The 23,927-nt window shown below is 36.4% G+C and overlaps 1 protein-coding gene and 1 pseudogene across 13 annotated transcripts in view; one reads left to right on the plus strand and one right to left on the minus strand.

Moving 5' to 3' along the window:
- Sipa1l1 (signal induced proliferation associated 1 like 1) overlaps positions 1 to 23,927 on the plus strand; it is a 358,428-nt gene that overhangs the window by 149,310 nt on the left and 185,191 nt on the right. For 3 of the 13 annotated variants that reach the window (XM_048798906.1, XM_048798897.1, XM_048798900.1), the window contains exon 3: positions 5,055 to 5,102. The exons of 9 other annotated variants lie outside the window; for them this stretch is intronic. The gene's annotated coding sequence lies outside the window, so the exon portion shown is untranslated. Of the gene's footprint in view, positions 1 to 4,100; positions 4,225 to 5,054; positions 5,103 to 23,927 lie in introns of all 13 variants that reach the window. One more of the 13 variants, XM_048798899.1, reaches the window with a different exon arrangement.
- Positions 885 to 1,628, minus strand: LOC107144446 (annotated as a pseudogene).

The raw sequence follows: 23,927 nt of genomic DNA on the forward strand, positions 1-23,927 counted from the left end.
CATACAGAATTCACTACTTTTTGTGTTTGAAAACCTACAAGGTAAACAACACATATGCACAGTTTACTTACTACATTATAATTCTCAATTTTTTTGGGGGGGTGATTCATGTACACACAGTCTCAAATTTATATAAATGGCATTGAAGAAGCTCATTTTACAAAAATTAAGGTTTTTTTCAGTGGTAACTCTCCACTGTCATTTAAGTAGCATTGTCTTCTCCATTTAAAACATCTTAATTTCCATTTCACCCTTAAATATTATATGCCTTTCAACTCATTAGGGATTAAAATGTGGACTTTATTCAGTGACAAATTCAGTTTCTTGTAAGACCACATATTTAAAAAAGGAAGCCACTCCATTTTCAGTCCTTTCCTGATGAAAGTTCTTCCATTCAGGTTGTCTTCAAGATACGCCACTTAACTACACCAAGAGCCCTAAACATCACTTCACTTTCACTGTACTTCTCTGGAAGATCTCCGCTTTGAATCAAATCAATTTGAAAATCCATTACCCATATGCTGCTGCTTCCATTAAACTTTCTTTTCTTGATATACTCTCATCCTGATGTTATGTGACCAATATTTAGAAATCCCATATCATTTTGCATCGTTGGTGTCCCAAGATTCACAATAATCTTTCTAAGCCATGGAAATTTATTGCTACCACTCTTATGACAATATGGCAATTATGTCTTTACCTTGTTGTTTGTGAAGACATCTAGAATTTAATGTATTTATTCTGTTAAAATGGTCAAGAAGTTGAAAGACCTGAGAAAAAGCCATAAAGTTATGATTAATATATTATCTTTATAATTAAATAAAAAGGCAAAGTTTACTGGTTATGTCATGCATTTTCTTCTCTGAAAAGGTCTCATTTTTTTTTCACAAACCTGTAAGCAACTGAGCAGCTTCTGTCTGCATTTGTTTATCTTCCTCCATGTGTACTGAATAGTCTTGGCTTTCATTAACCAGAAAGCAGCTAGCTTTTTGTTTTTTAACTTCAAGTATGTCTTTCCTAAAAGAAGCAAGTTTTTGCTGCAGAAGTTTGAATCCACCTGTTCTCCCTGTGAAAGTAGCCCAAGGCCTCCTCATAGATGGAACTAGGAGGAGGTACAAACAGCATTTTAGCAGTTCTTTGATACCAAGGAATTTCAGCAAATGCATAGCTCCAAATACTTATCAGGTAAATTGAGATAGCATCTTTAGGTTTCATTTCAATTGCTTTCTCATAATGTTCCTTGAAATGTAGGCATTTGCAGTTTTAATCTTGATGACTTCGTAATCTCCAACATCACTAATACAGATTGCATGCTCTAGGGCTTCATACACAAGAAGCTTTTTCTCTTCTTCTGAAGTCCTGCTAAGCTATGTCACCTGATGCCCATGCCAACCGCCACAGGAACCCTGCATCTCCACTTGCCTTATATTAGGTTAGCAACTGCTAAAGTTTTCCTCTGCCTCCACTTTCATAAAGGTAGTCTGCCTGTTCAAGGATTTCTTCAACTTTGACTGTGGCTTGAATCACAGCAACCTGAGAAATGACCAGTAAGTTTCAAAACCCAAATAAGACAAGGTTCAGAACAAAAGGCCTCTTTTGAAAGTTCCTGAGTTACCTATCACCGTGGTTTATAAGGTTTTTTAGAATCTGGCTGTGATAGGCAGCCTCTAAAATATCCTCATTAATCCTGCCTTAATCCCCTTAAAAATCATAATCTCCTAAATGTATGCTGGTTTATTGACTCTTGAGAACCACAGAATCACTGGAGGCTGTACTACTGACTGTTGCCCCAAGTCCTGGTCAGGAACTGAGTACCTGGAGCCGTATCACATCCCAAAGGGAGATAGTGCCACACTCATAAGGCCAGCATCATTCCTGCACTTCCTTGGCCTAGCCCTCGACCATACTGATAAATTTTTAACTCATTGGAAAAGGAGAGCAAAGCACTAGTTGATTTTTAGCAGTCAAAAAAACTTAGCTTTGGCTTTGTTTTTGCTGTGAAGCCTTTGTTACAGAACACTCAAGCAAAACTAAATGTGGGCTATCTTGGGGTGCAGTCCTCAGAAATTTAAACTGCCATTGTTCCCATTCATGGTGATCATCTTTTGTTCATTTCTTTTTCCCTTGAACCCCTTCTATGTGTTAGGCATGATCCTAGGCTCTGCGGACATTAGATTTCTCCAAATTGAAAACTATACTTATCTTCTTAGAGTTTATGGTTTAATGGAAGAGACATGAAATATTGATGCAAGTAAATATATACCTATAAATTGTAATAAGTACTCTGGAAGCAGTATAACCATATTTTTCAAATAGTATTAAGTATTTCATAATACTTAATTATGGTTGATTAATTGATTTTTGGTAGTTCTGGGAATTAAATGCCAGGGCCTCTGATGATTTATGGAAAAAAAAAACCAAAAAAGCAAGAAGCTAGAGTCAGGATTTATAGGGTACATTTTCAGAAAATCATACATGAAAGCAAATTATACAGAAATAGGAGATTTTTGCCTGATATCCTTATTTGATTCAGGATGCATGCTTCAAGGCCTTAAAAGTTGGAAAGATTTGCTGGGTTATCTCATACAAGGGTTTTTAGACCCTCTCAAGCATTTAAGATTTTATGCTAAGTGTAATGAGAAGCTGTTGGATAACTTTAGACAAGAGTAGATTGCAAAGAGGGAGATTAATTATGTAATCATTTATTGTATTACTCTGGGACACAAAGGTGTTGGCTACTCCCTCAACCCTAATCCCACACTAGTATTACATTTGGACTTGAGTATTCTTGCCCAACGAGAATGTAGGCTCCTTAAGGGCCAGTGGTTTTGCCTTATTCACAGTTACATGCCCATGACCTTGGCCCATGACCTTCAGCAGAGCTTGACACACAGAACTCAGTAAATGTTTCTGTTTGTGTAGCTCAGTGGTGGAGTGTGTGCTTAGCATTTGTGAGGCCCTGGGTTCCAGCCGCAGCACAGGAAAAAAACCAAAACTGAAGTCCTAACTGATGTTCTGAGGAAAGATCTGTTTTCTGCTAGTCCACATCTGTCAGCATGTTCTGCCATATGTGGTCTGATGGTGTTTAAACCTGTCTCTTGGTGAAGGGACCAAGGCAGCCAGTGTTGGCATGGACTCTTTTTTGTGTCAACAAGGTCTTTGTTTGGATACTTTTGGAAGTGTTGGCTACCACCAGGGCTGAAGTGCAAAAAAGTGGTATATTAGTTTATTTTTTTTGTGCTAGCAACATGATGGCATAGCTACAAAAAGGATTTGACAGGGAGGAGCAAGTATGGGTTGCTCTAAGTTTTAAGGGGCAGTGAAGCAAGAGAGAATTTAGAGACAGGGTATTGATTTTATTAGTGCAGAAGGTCTAAATTTCAATATAATTATGTTTTCCCAACACAGAAAAGATCAACTTGATGTTTTATTAGAAGAAGAAACAAGAGGTGATTTTTGCAGGCCACATTTTCATTGTGTTCCTTTTATTTAAGATAAGTCTGTGAAAGAGCGTGGCAGCTGTTTAACAGTGTGAACATCTATTGAGGCGGATGGCAGTTCTGTTCTTGGATACAGATCATGTTAAAATAAACTCTAGCTATCGGTGATCTCTCTTCTCTGGTAGTAAGCATTGTCTCAGGGCCAGCTTGTATATTAGCTCTTCTACATTCTTCTGAGTAAAGCATTTGAGGAAGCCAAGAAGTGTTGGTCCCTGTGATCAGGAATTGTGGGTCAGTGCTGAGGTGCATTTTCCCTCTGCCTCTGTTTACTTAGCTTCACTTATTTATTCTATAAAGGGGTGTGGAAGTGGCTTTCAATGTACCTGTAAAGCCTGAGATAAATTTCTTCCTTTGCTCCTTAGGGAAGTAGGTGTTGTTTTCTGAATTTATCATCCTGCAGGGGAGGGTCTGCCGTTTCTTACTTCTGTACTGTTTTCCAGTTTTCAACTCAGTTTCCGTCAAAGAAGCATGTCTATGATACCCTTCCTTTAATTCTCACTCAAAAATAGTTATTGAACAACTGCTTGGGGAGATGCCAGGTCTTGTTCTATTGCTATGTTTATGAATGATATATTTTTTCTATTTATGTGATACTCTTAGGAATGAGTGAAATAATTAAATTCATTGACCAGGTTGATTGAGGAGACCGTCACTGTGTCTCTCCAAGGACATAGTGTTAAACAAAGAACCAAACCTAACCCCTCCACAAAAAGAGTATCACAAAGTAAGTAACTCTCACTTGAAACTATACTTAAGCTGGAAACTTGGATTATTGTTTGCTATCTAAAATGTGGAACAAAAGTTATGCATGTTGTCAGAAGTGAGACTGACAGTATAAAGTCCATATAATTGTATTCAGATAGATTAGGATAATATTAAAATGTGTCTATATTTGGAAAATGCGGTTAGATATTCTTAGGTTGATAAATTTTAATTCAGCCAGTATTTTCTTCTGTGGGCCTTTAAATTGATGTATTCACTTCTCCCTTGTCAATTTTATGTAAGAACTTTGTACTTCTCATCATTGGTAATGTTGTGAAGGAAATCTATGTTTTATATTTGCCATACAACAAGCATACCAGCTCTTGTTTTAAATGTAAGTTCTCTGTCGGGATAGTGGTATTGACTGTGTATGTGGGTATTGAGAATCTAGAACATTGGGTCTTGGAATGGGCTGTCTGTTTTTACAACCTTGTTTTCAGTCCGGATGCCTTTTTTTGCTTTTTGCCATATTGTATTAATTAGAACCTCCAGTAGAGCATTGAATAGAAATGTTGAGAGTGGATCCACATCCTCATCTTGTTCCTATCTTTTACCTTTGAGTGCAGTGTTAGTTGTAGGTTTTGTAGATGCCCTTTATCAGTTTGGGGAAGTTACCCTTGAGTCTTATTTACTGGGGGTTTGGTTTTTTCTTTTAAAAACATGACTGGTATTGAATTTTGTCAAGTGCTTTTTCTGAATATAGTATATGATGAAGTGACTTTTCCCCCTTTATTCTACTAATTTTTTGCATTAAATTAATATATTTTCCTATGTATCATTATCAATTTTCAGATGTTAAGCCAGACTTGCATTCCTGGGATGGATCCATTCAGTTATAGTGTATGTATAATCCTTTTTATATGTTATAAGATTTGATTTACTAATTGTGAATTTTTTAATTAAGAATTTCCTCCCCCAGTACTGGGGATTGATTGAATCCAGTGGTGCTCTACTGCTGAACTATTATCACCTTTTTAATTTTTGTTTTGAGATTGTCTCACTGAATTGTTGTTGTCTTGAGCTTGAGACTCTCTTGCCTCAGCCTCCTTGAGTAACTGGGATTAAGCCACTATACCTGGCTTTGATTGAAAAATTTTAAGTGTGTATTTCTGAAAGGGGGGTATTGGTCTATTTGTGTGTGTGGTCACTTGTAATATCTTTGTCTGACTTTGATATTGGAATAATACTAAATTCCTAGATTGAGTTGGGAAGTATTTTCCTATTATCTGGAAGGGTCTGTGAATTATTATATTATGAATTCTATAGTGAAGCCATCTAGATCTGGGATTTTCTTTGCTGAAAGACATTTTTTCTTCTTTTTCTTTTTGTTATGGGAATTGAACCACCACTAAGCTACATCCTCAGCCCACTTACTTTTTATTTTATTTTTAAAGTATTTTTTTAGTTGTAGTTGGACACAATACCTTTATTTTTATTTATTTATTTTTATGTGGTGCTGAGGATCGAACCCAGCACCTCACACGTGTAATGCAAGCACTCTACCGCTGAGCCACAACCCCAGCGCCCCCATTTACTTTTTATTTTTGAGACAGGGTCTTGCTAAGTTGCTGAGGCTGGCCTTGAATCACTGCCATTAAAGGTATGCACTACTGCTCCCTGCTTTGTGAACCAAAATGCCTGGCTGGAAAGACTTCTGATTGACAGTTTCTTTTTGTAGGTGTAGATTTTGTTTCTTCATGGGTCAGTATTTGTTATTCATGTTTTTCTTCTAGGAATTTGTTGATTTCATCTAACTTGTCTAATTTGGTGGCTGCTGTAGTTTAAATATGATTTGTTTCTTCTGATTCCATCTTGAAGTTTAATCCCCATTATGAGGTATTAAGAGAGTGGAAGCTATGCCGTTTCCAGGCAGGCCTTTGGAAGGTGATTAGGTTTAGATAAGGTCATCAAAGCGGAGCCCCTATGGTTGAATACTAGTGGTGGCTTTAGAGAAGAGGGAAGAAGGCCAGGACACATAATGCCCATTCGCTCCTCTCAGGACTCTGTGAGGAAGAAGGCCATTATCAGATGTAGCCCCTCAACCTTGGACCAGAACCTTGAGCTAAAATAAACCTCTTTTCTTTATAATATACCCAAATTTGATATTGTGTTACTAGTAACAGAACAAGGACTAAAATGGTGGTATATAGTTGTTTTTTTTTTTTTCCCCATATTATACTTTTTTCCTGTAGGGTCAGTAGTTGATGTTCCCTCTTTTATTTTTGATTTTTATAAATGGGAATTTTGGGGATAATTATTTTTATTGGTCAATCTAAATAAAGGTTTGTCATTTATTTATTTTTTTCACAGAACCAATTTTGGTTTCAATGATTTTTTTCATTGTTGGTTTTCTGTTTTTAATTTCATTGGGTTTTGCCCTAAACTTTATTTTCTTCTACTTGCTGTAGGTTTAGTTTAGTCTTCAGTTTCTTACATAGAAACAAGTTGACATCTTTTTTATTTTCTAACAGGACCTACTGTAAAACACTCTCTACTCACTGTGTTAGCTGTATCTCATAAGTTTTGACATGCTGTACTTTTGTTTTCATTTAGGTTCAAAGTATTTCTTATTTTTGCTTATGATTTTTTTTTTGACATGATATGGGTGGTTCAGAAATTATTATTTAATTTCCAAGTTTTTGGAGGTTTTCTCCAAATTTCTTTTATTGTATTTCAGTCCTTCTAAATTCATTGAAACTTGTTTTGTGACATTAGAAATAGTTTATCCTGGACCTTAAAAAAATGAGAATTCTTCTGCTGTTGTCAGATGAAGTGTCCTGCAGCTGTCAGTTAGGTCAGTGTGGGTAATAGTGCTTATAACCTTTCTGACTTCTTGGCTGTTGTTGTATCAGTTATTTAGAGTAGAGTGTTGAGGTCTTCAGTCACTGATGGATTGTCTCTCTTTTCACTTTGGTACACTTTTGTTTCATTTGTTTTAGAGTTTTGTTAGATTACATATGTTCATCATTATTACGTCTCCTTGACAAATTGACCCTTTTTAGCATCATAAATTGTCCTCCTTTTTTTTCCTAGTGTTTTTTTTTTGTCTTAAAGTCTGTTTTGTCTAATAATAGCATCACTGCTCCAGTGCACCTTCCCTTCCCCTCCCCTCCTTTTTTGTAGTGCTAGGGATAGAGCCCATGGCCTTCCATGAGCCAAGTATGCGCTTACCACTGAGCTATACCTACAGCCCCCAGCTTTTTTATGGTTACTATTTATGGTGTGTGTCTTCCCATCTTAGAGGGCTATTATGTTAGTCATGTGTCAGCTGAAGAATGTTATAGTATAATCCTTTTATATATTTGAAGTTTGACACATTTTAAATTTTTTAAAAATATTTATTTTTTAGAAGTAGTTGAACATAATACCTTTATTTTGTTTATTTATTTTTATGTGGTGCTGAGGATCGAACCCAGGGCCTTGCATGTGCTAGATGAATGCTCTACTGCTGAGCCACAATCCCAGCCCCTTTAAATTTTTTATTATATGCACAGTGATAGTTCAGTAAAAAGACAATTCTTGTGAAATTGTCATACAGTTTTAAACTATCATGCATGTGTTCAGGTCTAGGAATTAGAACACATGTAGATTCTTGTGACTTCTACCATAGTAAGGATTCAGAAGAACCCCTCACCTCTGAAAACCTCCTTTATGCTGCTGCTGTATAGTCACCTCTCTCAGCTACAGCTCTTAGCAGCCATGGAGCAGTTCCCCATTCCCACAGTGTTTGCTCTTGAGAGTGCCCTTTAGCTTAACAAAATAGAATGTCATAAATGAAGTCATTCAGTATGTAATCTTCAGAAACTGGCCTCTTCCTCTTAGCTTACCTTTGAGATTCATCCAAATGTTTGTGTTTATCAGAAGTTCATTCCTTTTTTTTTTAAAGGGGGGGGGGGAGAGAGAGAGAGAGAGTGAGAGTTAGTTTTAATATTTATTTTTCAGTTTTCGGCGGACACAACATCTTTGTTTGTATGTGGTGCTGAGGATCGAACGGGGCCGCATGCATGCCGGCGAGCACGCTACCGCTGGAGCCACATCCCCATCCCCATCCCTAGAAGTTCATTCCTTTTTATTGCTGGATATTTCACTGTGTGGTTGTACCAATTTGTGTATATAATCACCTGTCGACGGGTACTTTGAGTTATTTTAAGTTCAGAGCAATCATCAACAAAACTGCTGTAAATATTTGTGTTTAGGTTTTCCTGTAAAAATGAGGTTTGTTTGTTTGTTTCCCTCATTGTGTTGGGGATTAAACCCAGGGCCCCAGGCATGCTCAGCAAGTGCTCTACCACTGAGATATACCCCTCAGCCCTTTAAGTTTTCCTTTCTCTAGAATAGATAACTTGGGTATGTGATTTTGAGTCAAAGGGTAAGTATTTTATAGAAAACTGCCCAGGTGTAATGGTGCATGCCTGTAATCCCAGCAGCTTGGGAAGCTGAGGCAGGAGGATCCCAAGTCCAAAGCCAACCTCAGCAAAAGTGAGGTGCTAAGCAACTCAGTGAGGCCCTGTCTCAAAATAAAATACAAAATAGGGCTGGGGATGTGGCTCAGTGGTCGAGTGCCCTTGAGTTCAATTCTCCTGTATCGCCACTGCCCCCACCCTCCCACTAAAGGAGTGGTGTGTTGTCTTCTCACCAGTGATGTTTGAGAGCTCTAGCTGCTTCCCATACTTGCTTCCTCTTGGTATTGCTAGTATTTATTTTTAATTTAACAATTCTAATAGATTTATAGCAGTTTCTTTTTATGGCTTTAATTTGCATTTATCCAATGGCTTATAATTTTAAATATTTTTCATGTATTTTTCATCCTTTTGTCCTCTTGGGTAAAGTGTCCTCTTTAAGCTTTAAATTTTCTGTGTTAATTATTCCTGAGAAAAATTACTTTAAGTACACTGAACATAATCTTTTCCTGATAGCAGAGGTCATAGCATACACTATAATTGTTATATGGGCTTGGAATTACAGGGAAGCTTTCAAGGACTGTTTGGTATTGTGAGGCTGTGTTGGGCTTTCTCTGGCATTGTTCTGCTGATGGCGTGCCTGATTCTGGCTGCCATCCCACTTCCCATTCCGTTTCTGGTTTACAGCTTTTATGAATAAGCCTGTTAGAACTGTTTGAAAAAGAAGAGTGGAGAGCTTCTCACTAAATGCCCCAAGAGCTCTTTTCTAAAGTACTTCAGTTCTCTAATATCTGTTTTAGTGCTTCTCAAACTGGGGTCATGGAGTTTATATGAGGGGTCTGTGGTTGTGCATCTTAGAGGTACTATGCATTTTCTGTGGGCTGAGTAAACAATATGCCTTGTAGTATGTGCTCAATATTTTTCAAAAGTATGAGGGTGCTGTTGAGCAACTCTGAATTTTTGTAGGTTTTTCTTGATGTGATTTGTCCTTTAGCTTTTTTGCTTCTTTCCTTTTTTTCAGCCTTGACATGGTCATTAGAATTTGTCAGATGGAATGTTCCTGATAAGCAAGGAATTGAGAACACCAGGGAGGGTATTGTAGATTGTGCTGCTTCACCATAGGTTAGCAAATGATTTTTATAAGGCTTAGGTTAGTTTTTGATGATGGTATATTTTTGTTGAAAAGTCTTTTGTGAAAGTTGGAATACTTTCAATCTCTTCAAATTCTTCAAGTGAGAAGACCTGTATGAATAATTATTAGCATTAACCTAAAAGGTGAAAAGAAAAAGTATATTCTTCAAGTCATGAGTGCATGTAAGAAATGTTTAAATCATGGGTCATGGAACTTATTGTTTCCCATGCTCATCATCTCATTGTGTTTGTGTTTTTTTCTGTGTTTGTGTGTGTGTTTGGTACTAGGTATTGAATCCAAGATGGCCAGCATCTGATTGGGGGATTCCTTCTGCCCAGAGGAATCCAAGCCACCCTAAATAGCCACCCTAAATCTTAATATCTCAAATAATTAACAAATAATAACACACAAACACTCAGAAATATATTTACAAAAGCAAAGCCCCTAATAGATCTAGTCCACATGGGTTCTTGAACTAGACAAAGATAAAATAGCTTTGGTGGTTTATTTAAGGGGGTACATCAAAGGTTTTCAGGGCATAGTCTTGCTTTGTGATGTCTTGTAGCAGATTGATTGACATCTTGGCAGGTCACACCCATCTCAGGTATTTTGTGGGATCTTAGAGTTTGAGGGGGAAGTTCACCAGCATCAGGTGGTCAATCCCTTTGGGGGATGCCCCAGGGAGTTCCCAGAGTTAGACTTATGCCTTCAGGAGGCTACTATGCACAACATAGTCCACAAGCCGGTCTAAGGGCTGGGTGGCAAAAGGCCTGAGACCTAGGCTTAAAAAAAAAAGGAAAGGAAAAAAGCTTTATTTTGAGATAAGGTCTCACTAAGTAAGTTGCCCAGGTGGGCCTTGAACTTGTGATACTCATGCCTCAGCCTTCCAAGTAAGTAGCTGGAATTAGAGGCATGTGCCACTGCACCTGGCCATTTTGATAGATTTATTAGAAATAAAACTTGATTAATAGAAGATTATAAAAATAGAAAAAGAGACTATTTTTATGTATGTAAATTATAAGCACAACTTCTACTTAGTGTTATTGATCGGATTCACTTAATATTTAAAGGACTTTCCTGCTTTGCCTGCCTCATACTGTCAAACAAGTTCTTGTTTGAAGAATATGTAATTATATCATAGTACGCTAATTTGCTATGCAAATACCATCTCTTAAATTATCAGTCTAACAGCTTTATTTTCCTCAGTTATTTTTGGTTCTCATTTCAGGATGTGAAATAGGATAGCAGTTCCTTCTATGTTAATAGAAATTATTTAAATACAAAATAAAATATAAAAAAGATTATTGATATACTAAATTATTTTAACCCTAATTTTATTTATGATGTATTTAGATTTGTTATTTGTTTCTGGGATCCTTTTTGTCCCATTTATTTAAAATTTCAGATTTCTTCTTGATGGTTTGTTAAAAATGAAAACCTGTCTATATATTAAAAAAATGTACAGAGATCTAAAATAAATTGCTGTTCAGGTCTTGGTAGAAGTAATCCTTTAGCCTAGAGAGAATATTTTTCATTTATAGTAGTGTAGATGTGGCTGTGGTTCTTTGTACTTCTTAGTTATGATTTTTTTTTTTGAGAAAGAGAGAGAGAGAATTTTTTAATATTTATTTTTTAGTTTTCGGTAGACACAACATCTTCACTTTATTTTTATGTGGTGCTGAGTGTCGAGCCCAGCGCCCCACGCATGCCAGGCGAGTGCACTACTGCTTGAGCCACATCCCCAGCCCCATGTTATATGATTTTTAATATCCTTGTGTTCTCATAGGACTCCTCTAGCATATTCTACTGCATGTTAATGTTCTTTATATTTCATTCCACAGTGTCATTTCTTGAAGGCAGGAATCATTTCTTTATTTCTCCTATCATAATACATTCCCTGTATTAAATAGCCAGAAAATGTTGATTGCCTCCATGTTTTGTAGAAGACTTAAGTGTTAAGATCCCAGAAGTTCTGACTTGTTACATATTCCCCTTTCCTCTGATATAGGATGAAGGTGAAATTTCTTGAAAAATATAACATTGTGTCTTGGTTGATGATCTTGAAATTTTGTAGCTATCTCTGACATCCTTTGAAAAAATGTGCTCTAATGTACATCAGAATGATGAATTTTGTCCAATTTTAACTGCTGATGGTATGGCTAATATTATTCAAAAATTGGAAGATATAATCAGTAGAATAGAGGAAAGGGACCAAGAGGAGGGAAGAGGGAAGGGAAAGGGGAAGCACTGGAGAATGATATTGGCTAAATTATGTGGTTATGATGTATGAATTTATGAATATGTAACATCTAATCCTGCCATTATGTACAACTACAATGCAACATAAAAATATGGAAAAGTAAATAAAAATTGGAAGATCTGGAATTGGGACATTTATTAGTGTAGCTCATTTTATCCTAAGAATGACATTATATGAAATTAAAATTAAAAAATATCAACTAGATGGGCATGATGAAATTTTCTGGTAGGGGTACCTACTGGGGTTTGATGCTAAACCTGGTTGTATTATTAGAGTCACTTTTAAGTGTTTTATGAGTAATTTGCTGGCCTATTCTTCCAAGTTGATTATGCTGAAAAATGTTTTAAGATGCTGATTATATTGACTGTCTTATATATTTTCAATTGTATAGGCAGGTATATAATAAATTTATTGGATGACACATTGGGTTTTCTTATTTATAAACATTTAAAAAGTTGTAGTTTATATTTCAGTTTGGAGAAGCTAATTATAGTTATGGTAGTTGCCAAAGGTGCTCGATGCTGTAAGTTTCAAATACTTTTCTTTTTATTGAGGTCAAAACCCCAATGATATCGTCCTTGAATTGAATTTAGGATGTCTTTAATTATAAAACACACCAATATTTTATGTATCATTAAGAATAAAAATGCAGCCCTCTAGGATTAGTGGGATGCCACTGATTATAAGATACATATTGATTTCACCCAGGTTAAGATGAAGAAAAAGGAAAATTTTAGAGCCATACAAAATAGGGTTGCTGCCTTGGCATAGTTAATTTATTTAGAGTATAACTTGGGACCTCTAGCTTTTCTGGAAATAACATATGAGAGGCATTCATTTGAACTCTGGCTTAATATTTGCTAAAATACTGTTGGATACATTTTCTAATCAATGTCTTACCTTTTTTTTACCCTCTCCCATGAGACAGGTCTCGCTTTGTTGCCCAGGCTGATCTCGAGCTCCTGAGCTCAAGTGATCTTCCTGCCTCATTCTCTGCAGTAACTGAGACCATAGGCATATGCCACTGTGCCTGGCTAGTGTGCCTTACTTTAAGAAGATATAAAAATGTTCAAGGAATTATCATTTTTGTAGATGAATTTGAGTGCTTTTTGAGGGCTGACCAAAGAAAATGGGTGTGAGGGGGAACCAGACTGTGCTCCATATAACTGGAGTCTTTGTCCTGTGTGGCCTTCACAAGCAGTTTCATAATGTTCCTTCTCTTTTTATGAATCATTCACCCTCCTGGTGTATTGTCTTAAAAACCCTTTTCTCACGGCTGGAGATGTAGCTCAGCGTCAGAGCGCTTGCTTAGTGTCCCTAAAGTCCTGGGTTCTATCCCAGTAAGGACACCAAAACCAGAAAATGATTTTCTCATTCTTGATTCTGTCTCAAACTACTGGTTGTCTCTCTTTCCTTCCCCAAGTACCACCTGTTTCTTCTTTCTGAGCATTGCCTGGGTCACTTAGAGACATTTCCTCATCTTAGTTATTTATTAATCAATTCTCTGTGTGAAATTTGTGTCCCTAACATTCTGCAGAGGCTGCTGTCTCCTAGGAACTTAGTAGCTTTCTAAGTTCCTCATTTGTTAAAACTCCCATCTTTACTGTTCTCTAACATTTGACTCTGTAGCTTTCTCTGTCCCCATCCGTGTCACTGTGGCTATAGAACTTTCTTCTATAAATTTCTTTTCTTTTAAACATTTTTTTAAAATTTATTCTACTTAGTTTTCATTACAGCAGATGTATTTCAACTCATTGTACACAAGTGGAGCAGAACTTCTCTTTTTTCTGGCTGTGCACCAGAGTCATGCTGTTCGTGCAATCATACATGTAATGTACATAGGGTAATAATGTCCATCTCATTCCACCATCCTTTCCACCCTTACACTCTCTCCCCTCCTCTTACTCCCTTCTGCCCAACCCAAGGTTTCTCCATTCTTCCCTGGTACGCCTCTCCCCTTGACATTATGGATCAGCATCCACATATCAGAGAAAACATTTGGCTTTTCTTTTTTTGTCTCTTTGCCAATCTTGCAATCCTGTGATAGCCATATTTTCCCCAATTTCATCTATTCTGTAATTAAAAGTATTAAAAGATGAAAATAATGCTTTATAAATCTTGTCAATTCCAGTATATAATTACTTCCACATTTTGAGTATTTGCAGTCTTAATTGACCATACCACTTTTAATTTTATAACTAGTTGTAAACTTGATGTTTTTATTATTTTCCACTTTGACTTGTTATCAACTCTTTTTCCAGGTCTGCGTAGTCTTTATTATTGTCCTATTAAACAACAATAAGCTATAGGTTATAGTTTTGATGCACTATGATTTTATATAAAATTTATCTTTTATAATTGACTTGTTTACAGATTCTTTATCTGTTTTTAAGACATTTTTAGTGCATCTTTTCAATTTAACCATTTGCTTCTGTTGCATTATTTACACAAGATGCAGTTCTAGGAGTGCCATTGGTCTGTTGTCCACGGGTTATGAGCACTTTGGTAAGCATTACTGGCTTTTAAATTGCTATCCAAGTTTACAGGGCCAGACACAATTTTAATTCAGGCTTACTTCTGTTAAGTGTACAAAATACTTTATTTTTGATATAATTTAATAATTCTAAAATAATGGCAAATTCATGTTTGCTTTAATGTTCTTTTTTGTTTGTTTGTTTTTTTAATCTAAGAGAGTGTTTCCTCATAGGGTTAGTGTTGAATTTGTATTTCCTTATGAATTCTGTCCCTGTTCTATACCCATTTGTATTTCTAGTACAAAAGCCCTAACAGAGAAATCTACTTTAGATTATATAATTTCTAAATTATCTTCTTTTAAAACCAAATGTGCAGAGATACTCCCACTTATTCACAGTCTGATGGCATTTGCCAGTGTGATGGCTTAATTCTTGTAAAATTTCTACTCCTACATGAACTCTCTTCCACTCTTCATTACGTAGAGTTGAAGGAAAACCTAGTAAATTTTTCTTTGTTTTTGTTGTTAATGACAGCACAAGTCACTCTGATACATATAATAATTTGAGGGAATTTTTCTTTTCAAATTGTACCTAATATTATTCCTGCTTTTGATTTTCATTTGAAAATGTTTTTAACATGGAAGATAAAACTTAAGTAATTTAGATGTCATACGATAATTCTGATCAATGAAAAATGACTTTCAGGACCCTGGTATAACATTTATGTTGACAGTAATTAAGAGACACATCTTTCTGTGTTAACTAACCCTAACCAATTGGTGTGTAACACAGTTTCATGGGTAGTTTATATTTGAATTTTGTTGTTATTAAACAAATAAATTACAATGACGTGCAGTCCTTTTCTATAGCATGGATCTAATAATTGATCAATTTTTGTCATAAACTGACTTTGCTCATTTTGAAATCATTATTGAACATCTCACTCCTTCAACTTCCTTTCACTTCCTATAGACTTTCTCTCTTTCTCTACTCGAATTGTGGGTATTCCCTAAAGTTCCTTCCATACTTACCATGTACTTTTTATGTATTCTTTTTGGCGAGCTCAGTCTTCTTTCACTTTAAGTTATACCGGACCTTCCTTAGGCTACAACTCAGCACTCCCTAGCCCTCCTTAGCTTTCTCTTAACAGCCAAAGGACTTGATTTTCAACTCCCTCTAGGGTGTGTGGTTTTACTGCAAATTCAGGAACTCAAGAGTCTTCTGGGGCCTTGCCAACAATGTTGATGAGCAAAAACAGGCCTTTGGGTAAAAAAAGAGGACTTTTTTTTTAACTGTAAAAAAATGACAGGGTAAGTGGGATGATAAATGGAAGCCGGCATATGCCCAGGGTCAGGAGGACAGTCTTGGTGATGTTAGAGGCGGGAGAGTGCAGGCCTTTTGCTCTAGTCACCATTGCTGCCATATTGGGAGTGCTAACCTCAAAATTTCATATCCCTTGGGTTCTCAGTAGAAGCTGGGATTCTGATTTGCATCTTACATCCCTGATTTTAAAAGTTGATTGAATTTTTATATAATACTTGTGGGCTAAAGACAGTGTGCTGTGGGGCAAGATTGGTTTATAGGCTCTTCTTGTCATGACAGCGCTTCACATTCATCATGTCATCTACCATTCCCTTCTCTTCCATTACTCTGCTTTGTTTCTTTCTTCATATTCCTTCATATAATAGTAGAACCATTCATCTGTTTATTTTAACTAGGAACTTCCAAATCCTCATTGATACCTCCTTACTTCATTACTTTTTTATTTTGGAGAGAGATCTGGGTCAAGGGAAAGGATTCTTATGATTTAAAGGAGATTTGCCAAAGAGGGGATCTTAGAGAATGGAGAGGGAGAGGAGGAGAGGAAATAAAATGGATGGAACATGGCAGGGTCATTATTGGGTTTGGTAACTGGGGTATAGAATCCAGCTGCAGACTTCCATGATCTGATGCTGATCTACCCTTACTTTTTTATTTTCCAGAATTATGTTTTGATTTGAAGTAATTATTTTTATTTCTTATGAATGTCATATTTCCTTGAGTTTCTTGGGGAAATTGATTATGCTTTTGATAACATGGTAATTATTTTCCCATATTAACTCTTTTTCCTTAGGTATTCTTGAGTTTGATATTTTGTTTCCATTTGCTGATTTTCTTGGAATGCTAGTAATTATTTATCATAGATTTATTTGTAGTAAATGGTAGGTTCAATTTGTTGCAGAGACTCGAGTGGTAGCACCTATCATTACAAGAAACCATGATGGTTGGATAGGGTGGATTTTCCTGTAAGATGCATGGGTTCATTACTGAGTACAGGTACACTCTAAATTTACTCTTAGAATTTCTGGAACATTGTCTAGCTTTTCTAGTACCAAGGATCACTGTGACCTTCAACCTTCACTGGGGTTGGTGCCACCTATAACCTCTCAGAGTGGGCACTAAGGTAGGTGTCTTGCTATTTAATTTCCTGGCTCATCCATCATTCAAGGCTACTTCTTCCAGAATCTGCTGACCCTGTTTTTTTTTTTTAAAGGTTAGGCTAGGAAAATTTATTTGAAGATCCATCTTCTTATACATATTAAGCGTGTCTTCAGTTTTTCAGTGTGCTTTCAGAATTTTATTACAGGACTTCCAAGATCATTCAGCTCTTAGGAAGGACAAGTATCCTTTTTTTGTTAATAAGATAATGGTAGTTGAAAGACTCTATCCAGCTTCAAGATGGGTACCAGTTGCTAAGGGAATGAACCATGTGCTTAGAAGTCTAGAACTTTTTTTCCCTACCTCCAGAGTAGGGATTGTTAATCATCTATGGCCAGTGATTTAATCATACATGCTTATGGGACAAAGCCTCCATCCTCCATTTAAAAAAAAAAAAGAAAATCCCTAAAAGATAGGGTTTAGTGAACTTCTGAGCTGATGAACACTTAGAGGTTCTGGGAGGGTGGTATGCCTGAAGAGAGCATCCCTGCCACTTCATACCTCACCCTGTGCATCTCTCCCATTTGTCTGTTCCTCAATTATATCCTTTCAGTAGAACAGTTAAGTAAGTAGCTTCTTGAGTTCTCTAAACCATTTTTAAAAAATTACTGAATCTGAAGAGGGAGGTCATAGGACCCTCCGGTTTATAGCCTCTCCATCAGAAGTAGAGAGGCCTGTCTTCACAGTTGGCATCTGAAGAGGGATCAGTCTTGGGACCACAGCCTTAATTTGTGGGATCTTAAGCTAACTCCAGGTAGACATTGAGCGTTAAATTGAATTGCAGGATGGATGCCAGGTAGTTGATGTCTGCCAAGAACTGGTGAATTGATTGGAATGGGAATAACTCCTGCAACATATGATGTTAGTGTTCATTGGTGGGAGAAACAGCGTTTCTTTTTTTAGCTATTCTAGTAGTTAAGGTTTAGGGGTTGTGTGTGTGTGTGCGTGTGTGTGTGTAATACATACAGTTATGTGTAGAAGAGATTGAGATTGATTTGATTTCAAAGAAAAAATTGGCTCAGGCATTCAAAGCTGGCAAGTCAGAAATCTGTAGGGCAGCCTGGTAAGTTGGAAGCTCAGGCAGTTGACAGGACAGACTTAAGCGGAATTCTTTCAGGAGACCCTTTTGTTTTGCTCATTAGGCCTTTCAACTGATTGGATGAGTGCCACCCACATCACTGGGGATAATTATTATTTAATATCAAAATACAAAATACTTGCACAGCAACACCTAGGATTAGTGTTTTGTCTTTTCCTTCTTGTGCTGGGGATTGAACCCAGAACCTGGCACATGCTAAGCACTCCCTCTATCACCGAGTATTTGATTAAGTAACTGAGTACTGAAGTCTCACCAAGTTAACACATAAAACTATTCATCATACCCAGTGCTGGCTTAACTATGTAATTATATGTAACATATAGAGTTTAGATACTGATGCCAATGTCATCAAGCACCCCAAAACAGCTCTATGCTGGTGATGATATAGCATATATGTGGTCTCTGTGTGTTTATCCAGTTTGCCTGAGAAGGCCATCCTCCTCTATTTTGATTAGTTAAATAGGACAGTTACAATTTGAGCCTGTTTCCTTGATATTTATTTTTAGTGAGAAGAGCTGTTTATTGGCTGAATTTCAAGAATTTTATAAAGAACTTGATTATTTAGAATTCAGGCCAAATGCACAGTTGTTACTGTAGAGAGGAAAGCAAACATTGCATTCTGATTTATTCAGTATGCTCTGAAGGAAAGAATGGAGAATTCATGTAGCACAATTATGGCTTAATAAATTCAATGGCTGTTAGGCTGATACACTTAGTACATGCCCTTGAGAATGAAAACTAATGGTTTGCTGAAATATCTCTCTAGTGTATTCTGTAGCAGTTCATTTCTTCTGTTAACCTGTATAATTGCTTCTTATATAAGTAAAGATGTCACCTCTGCTTAAAATGAAAATCTCTTCTATGGGTTATGGAATTGCTCTTTTTGCAATAGTGCTGTTAGAAAGCAAACAAAATGAATTAGAGCTGAATCAGCTAGAACTGTCACTTGATGTCTCTATGTAACTTACCATCTGTTTTAAAGATTTTGTACATACTGTTACCATATAAAATATGGTCCATAGTAGTCTAAATTCTAAACACTGTTATATAACATTTAAGCCCAAGAAATATAGTATCTTTGGTACCAAATTGCAATATATGGCTCATAATTTTTTTTTTCAAATTGTTAAATTCTGTTAAATTCAAATGGCATGAAGAACATTGCTTTGAGGGTGGTGACTAAGCTTCTAGGTACTTTTCTCTAACTGTGGCAGTGCCAGATCAGCAAATGGTGACCCTAGTGCTGAGCCTTCTGCTTGCAAGAGGTTATTTTTTTGTTTGTATGTTTTAAGTCCAGTTATATTGATCCAAAAAGCTTAATTTTTTGGTCAAAAGTTATACTTTTATAACATATACATAGTAAATGTTTTATATATGTATAGTATATTTGAACAAATTGATAGTCCAGTTGGTATGAGCCTCAGGGAAGTAATCCATCTGTCCCTGCAGCTCACAAAACAGACATTTTATATATATATATATAATGTGTGTGTGTGTATTTTTTTTGCATTTTCTTTATATACATAATTTTTTATTTTCCTTTTGAAAAACCACAGTATGGATGATACCTTCTCAAATGTTTTAACTGGACTTTGTGAATTTCAGACCTTCAATAAATAACAAATGAGAGCTGCTGCTTTGTTTTGTATTTTCCCTGGCTTGATATTGTATCCAAAGCTATGGGGAGCTCTTGGTGGACTTAATAGTATATCTTAAAAACATTTAGTACTAAGTATTAAAAACATTTCAATACTAAGTTTTAAAAACTTTTTAATACTTAGTACTTGGTAGACTTAATAGTATATCTTAAAAACATTTTAACTTAGTGGAAAGTTTTTAATGGCTATTAAGTTATACTGACCTAGCCTTCATTAAGCTCACAATCTAATTTTAAACATTTTTTAAAAATTAAGTTACAACTAATTTCTTTCTGAAAAGATATCCAGGGACATTGTCCCCTTAAATTCTTCAATTTGATACATTTAGCTTCATAGTGCACTGACTTTGTTTCTGATTTTACTTTTGGAAATTGTGTTGTTTGCAGCTTTCTGGGTTATTAACAATTTGTACATGTCTCTTAGTGTAATTTATTTAAACATAAATTTAGGACTAAAATTGTTGGATGGTAGGATGTGCCTCTGCTTCACTGCTTTCCAAAGTGATTGTACCAGGGTGTATTTCCACCAGAGCACCTGAGAATTTTCATTGCTTCACAGCTTTGTCATTGACATTAGCTAACTTTAAATTTAGTCAAACAAGCAGGTGTGTAAAGCTGCATTTTATTTATATTTCCCTAATTCCTAAAGACACTCTACATCATATCCTGTATTTAAGGACTTTTTGTGTTTCAGTCAGCTTTTTCACTACTGTGATTAAAGGACCTGACCTACACAATTGTAGAGGAGAAAAGGTTTATTCAGGGTCTCCCATTTTCAGAGGTCTCCATCCATAGACAGCAGGCTCCATTCCTCAAGGCTCAAAGTGAGGCTCAACATCATGGCAAAAGAGTGTGGCAGAGGGAAGCAGCTCACATGATGTTTAGGAAGGAGAGAGAGAGGGAGAGACACACACACACTGACTCTCTCCATTTGCCAGATATAAATACATACCCCATAGCCACACCCCCAAAAAACCCACTTCCTCCAGTCACACCCCACCTGCCTCCAGTTACCACTCAGTTAATCCCATCAGGAATTAAACCACTGAAGGCTATAAACCGATTATTTCTCTTCTTCCAAACCTTCTTGCATTGTCTCATATGTGAGCTTTTGGGAGACATCTCACATCAAAACCATAACATTTGTGTTTTCTTTTCTAACTTTCTCTATTTTTCTCTTGGGATGTTTATCTTTCTTATATACGTGTAAGAGTTATGTATTCTGGATACTCATTTTTTGTTGGGGATATGTTTTCTAATTTGTTGCATATCATTTTATGGTATCCTTTACTGTAATGTAGAATGAATTTATTATTTGTCTTTACAGTTTCCTTTCATATCGTTAACCTTTTATGAAGCCATAGTTGCATTTTTATTTTCAACTGAAAGTTTTATAATTTTGCCTTTTACATGCAAACATTCAATTAAATTGGAATTTTTACAGAAAATGAAATTGAAACCTAAGTTTAGCTTTTCTACCACGTGTGTGTGTGTGTGTGTGTGTGTGTGTAAGTATCATTATTACACAACCCAGTGTTTCTATGTAATGTGCAATTCTTGCTGTGTTATAATTGATAATTAGTAAGGCAAGTCCCCTCACTACTTTCTGAAGGAGACTCTTGAATCTTCTTAGGCTTTTGATTTTTCATGTATATTTTATACATAATCAGCTTATTGAGTCTCTTAAATAGTCCCGTGACTAGAGATGTAAATGTGTGTGTGTGAATATGTGTTTGCGTGTACATATACCTGAAAATAGCCCCAATAGCAATGAACATATCTAGCATTTGGATCTTGACATATATAGATATGCTGTTGATGGACCTTTATTTTATTTATTTCATATTATATACAGTGCTGAGAATCAAACCCAGTGCCTCACACATGCTAGGCAAGTGCTCTACCACTGAGCCACCACCCCAGCCCTGGATCTTGACTTTTAAATACCATTCTCTAATAAAAGTAACCAGGTCTCCTTGGAGAAGTGACTGCTTCTAAGGGTAAAAGAGTACAAAAAAATGATGCCAGGCATAGTGACACATGCCTGTAATCCCAGCACTTGGGAGGCCGATGCAAGAGGATCATGCATTCAAAGCCAGCCTTAACAACTTAGTGAGTTCCTAAGCAACTCATTGAGACCCGTCTCTAAAATAAAATACAAAATAGGGCTGAAGATGTGGCTCCGTGGAGTGCCCCTGGGTTCAATCCCGAGTCCAAAAAAAAAAAAAAGTACAAAACAAGGCTATAAAACATCTAGCTTTAGAAATGAAGGAAACAATTTTAAAATAGAGGGTCATGTCAAAATGAGCTATAAGCTATCTTGAAGGTGGCCAAATCTGGGAAGTTTGGGCTATCAAATACATAATGGTAGTAATCAACTATAGTAAACAATGATAGCAATGGATTATAACCTACTGAGTAAATGTATGGATAATGTAAATGTAAATATGAGTGGATGCATTAATTGAAAGCTTGATGAGAAACCCAGTATTTGCATAGCTTCAACGTAACTCTGTATGAAACACTTATTAATTGCAAAGGGAAAAAGAGTTATAACTCTGTAGCAGAGAAGCCTAGTATATACCACCTTAATCAGAATGAATGTCATTAGTAATAACACAAAAATTGTGTGCCATCTGATAAGATGCAATGAGAAGTGCAGTGTCTTTCTGTGCTTTGCTCATTATACATTCTGTTTTAAAATAAATATTGTTTTGAGGTATGGCACACATACAGAAAGGTGTGTTGGTCATATGTGGATAGATCAGTGAATTTCAAAAATGATGGACTCATCTGTGAAGCCAGCTCCAAGATCAAGAAATCAAACACTGCCCTTATGGAAGCCCCTGGTCTGATTCCTCCTAGTTATCTCAGCAATGGCTTTTGTCTGGTTTTGAGTTTTCTGTAAATGGAACTTAGTATATATTTTTGCATATGGGTTTTTTCTTTCAGCATTATATTTTTCATATTGATTCATGTTCTTGCATATAGTGGTATTTTTTTTCTTTTATTCTATTGTGTGGGGTCCTTCAGTTATTTTTTCTTTCTTCGATGGATACACATTGCAATTGTTTCCAGGTTTTGACTATTAGGAATTAAACTGTTCTGAACTCCTTTGTTCATGTTGTAGAGGAGGAATATTACTTATTCTTACCAGTTGGTAGATTAAATGGATGAGGCCACTGTAACAAAAATTAGATAAACAAGAGAAAAGCATGCAAATATGTTTAATATAGCACGTGACATGGGAGACTTCAGAAATGGAAGATTCAGAAAATACACAGGGACACAGAAAATACACAGTAGTCCACCACCATGCTAAATTTGATGATGAGTCAACAGTCCTGTAGAAGTTTAATGGGACAAAGAGGGTGTAATATAATTATAATAAACTGGCAGGAACTTGCAAGACCCATTTGTTCAGATTCTTCTATGTGTTCCTGTGCTTCAGAGATAAGGGCATTCCTTTCCTTGTGGTATAGGGAGAGCATCTCTGGAATGAGGGTCTTATGACCTACTGCAGGAAAAGGCCAGAGAGTTCTTTTTTATCTTGCTTCAGGGGAGAAGGGCAGGGCAGGAGAAGGACAGAACTTCTTGCTTCTGTAGTTTTCTTAAAATGCCCAGGTGCCATATTTTGTGGTAACTGAACTCCATTATGTCTTTTGCCACACTTAATTGCCCTATAATGTGGGCAGTATACCCAGGAGTAGAATTGCTGAGTTATGATATGTGCATATGCTCAACTTGAACAGATGCTACTGAAGTTTTTCAGCAGGGCCATAGTTACCACCCACCATAGGAATGAGAGAGTCCTATTTACTTCACATTCTTGCTGACATTATTTTGTTTTATTTTACTTTTTTTGGGTACCACAGATGGAACCCCGGGATGCTTATCCACCAGCCACACCCAAGCCCTTTTTATTTTGAGACAGGGTCTCACTAAATTGCTTAGGGCCTTGCTACGTTGCTGAAGCTGGCCTCAAACTTGGGATCCTTCTGCCTCAGCCTCCCGAGTCACTGGGATTACAGTAGTCCACCACCATACCTGGCTATGATTTTAAATTTTAGCCATTTCTTGTATTGTGCAGTGCTACCACATTGTGGTTTTGTGCATTTCTGATGATGGTGAGGCTGAGCATCATTTATTTGTTATTCGCTGTTTA

Source organism: Marmota marmota, unplaced genomic scaffold, assembly GCF_001458135.2.
Source record: "Marmota marmota marmota unplaced genomic scaffold, marMar, whole genome shotgun sequence".
Classification (NCBI taxonomy): Eukaryota; Metazoa; Chordata; class Mammalia; order Rodentia; family Sciuridae; genus Marmota; species Marmota marmota.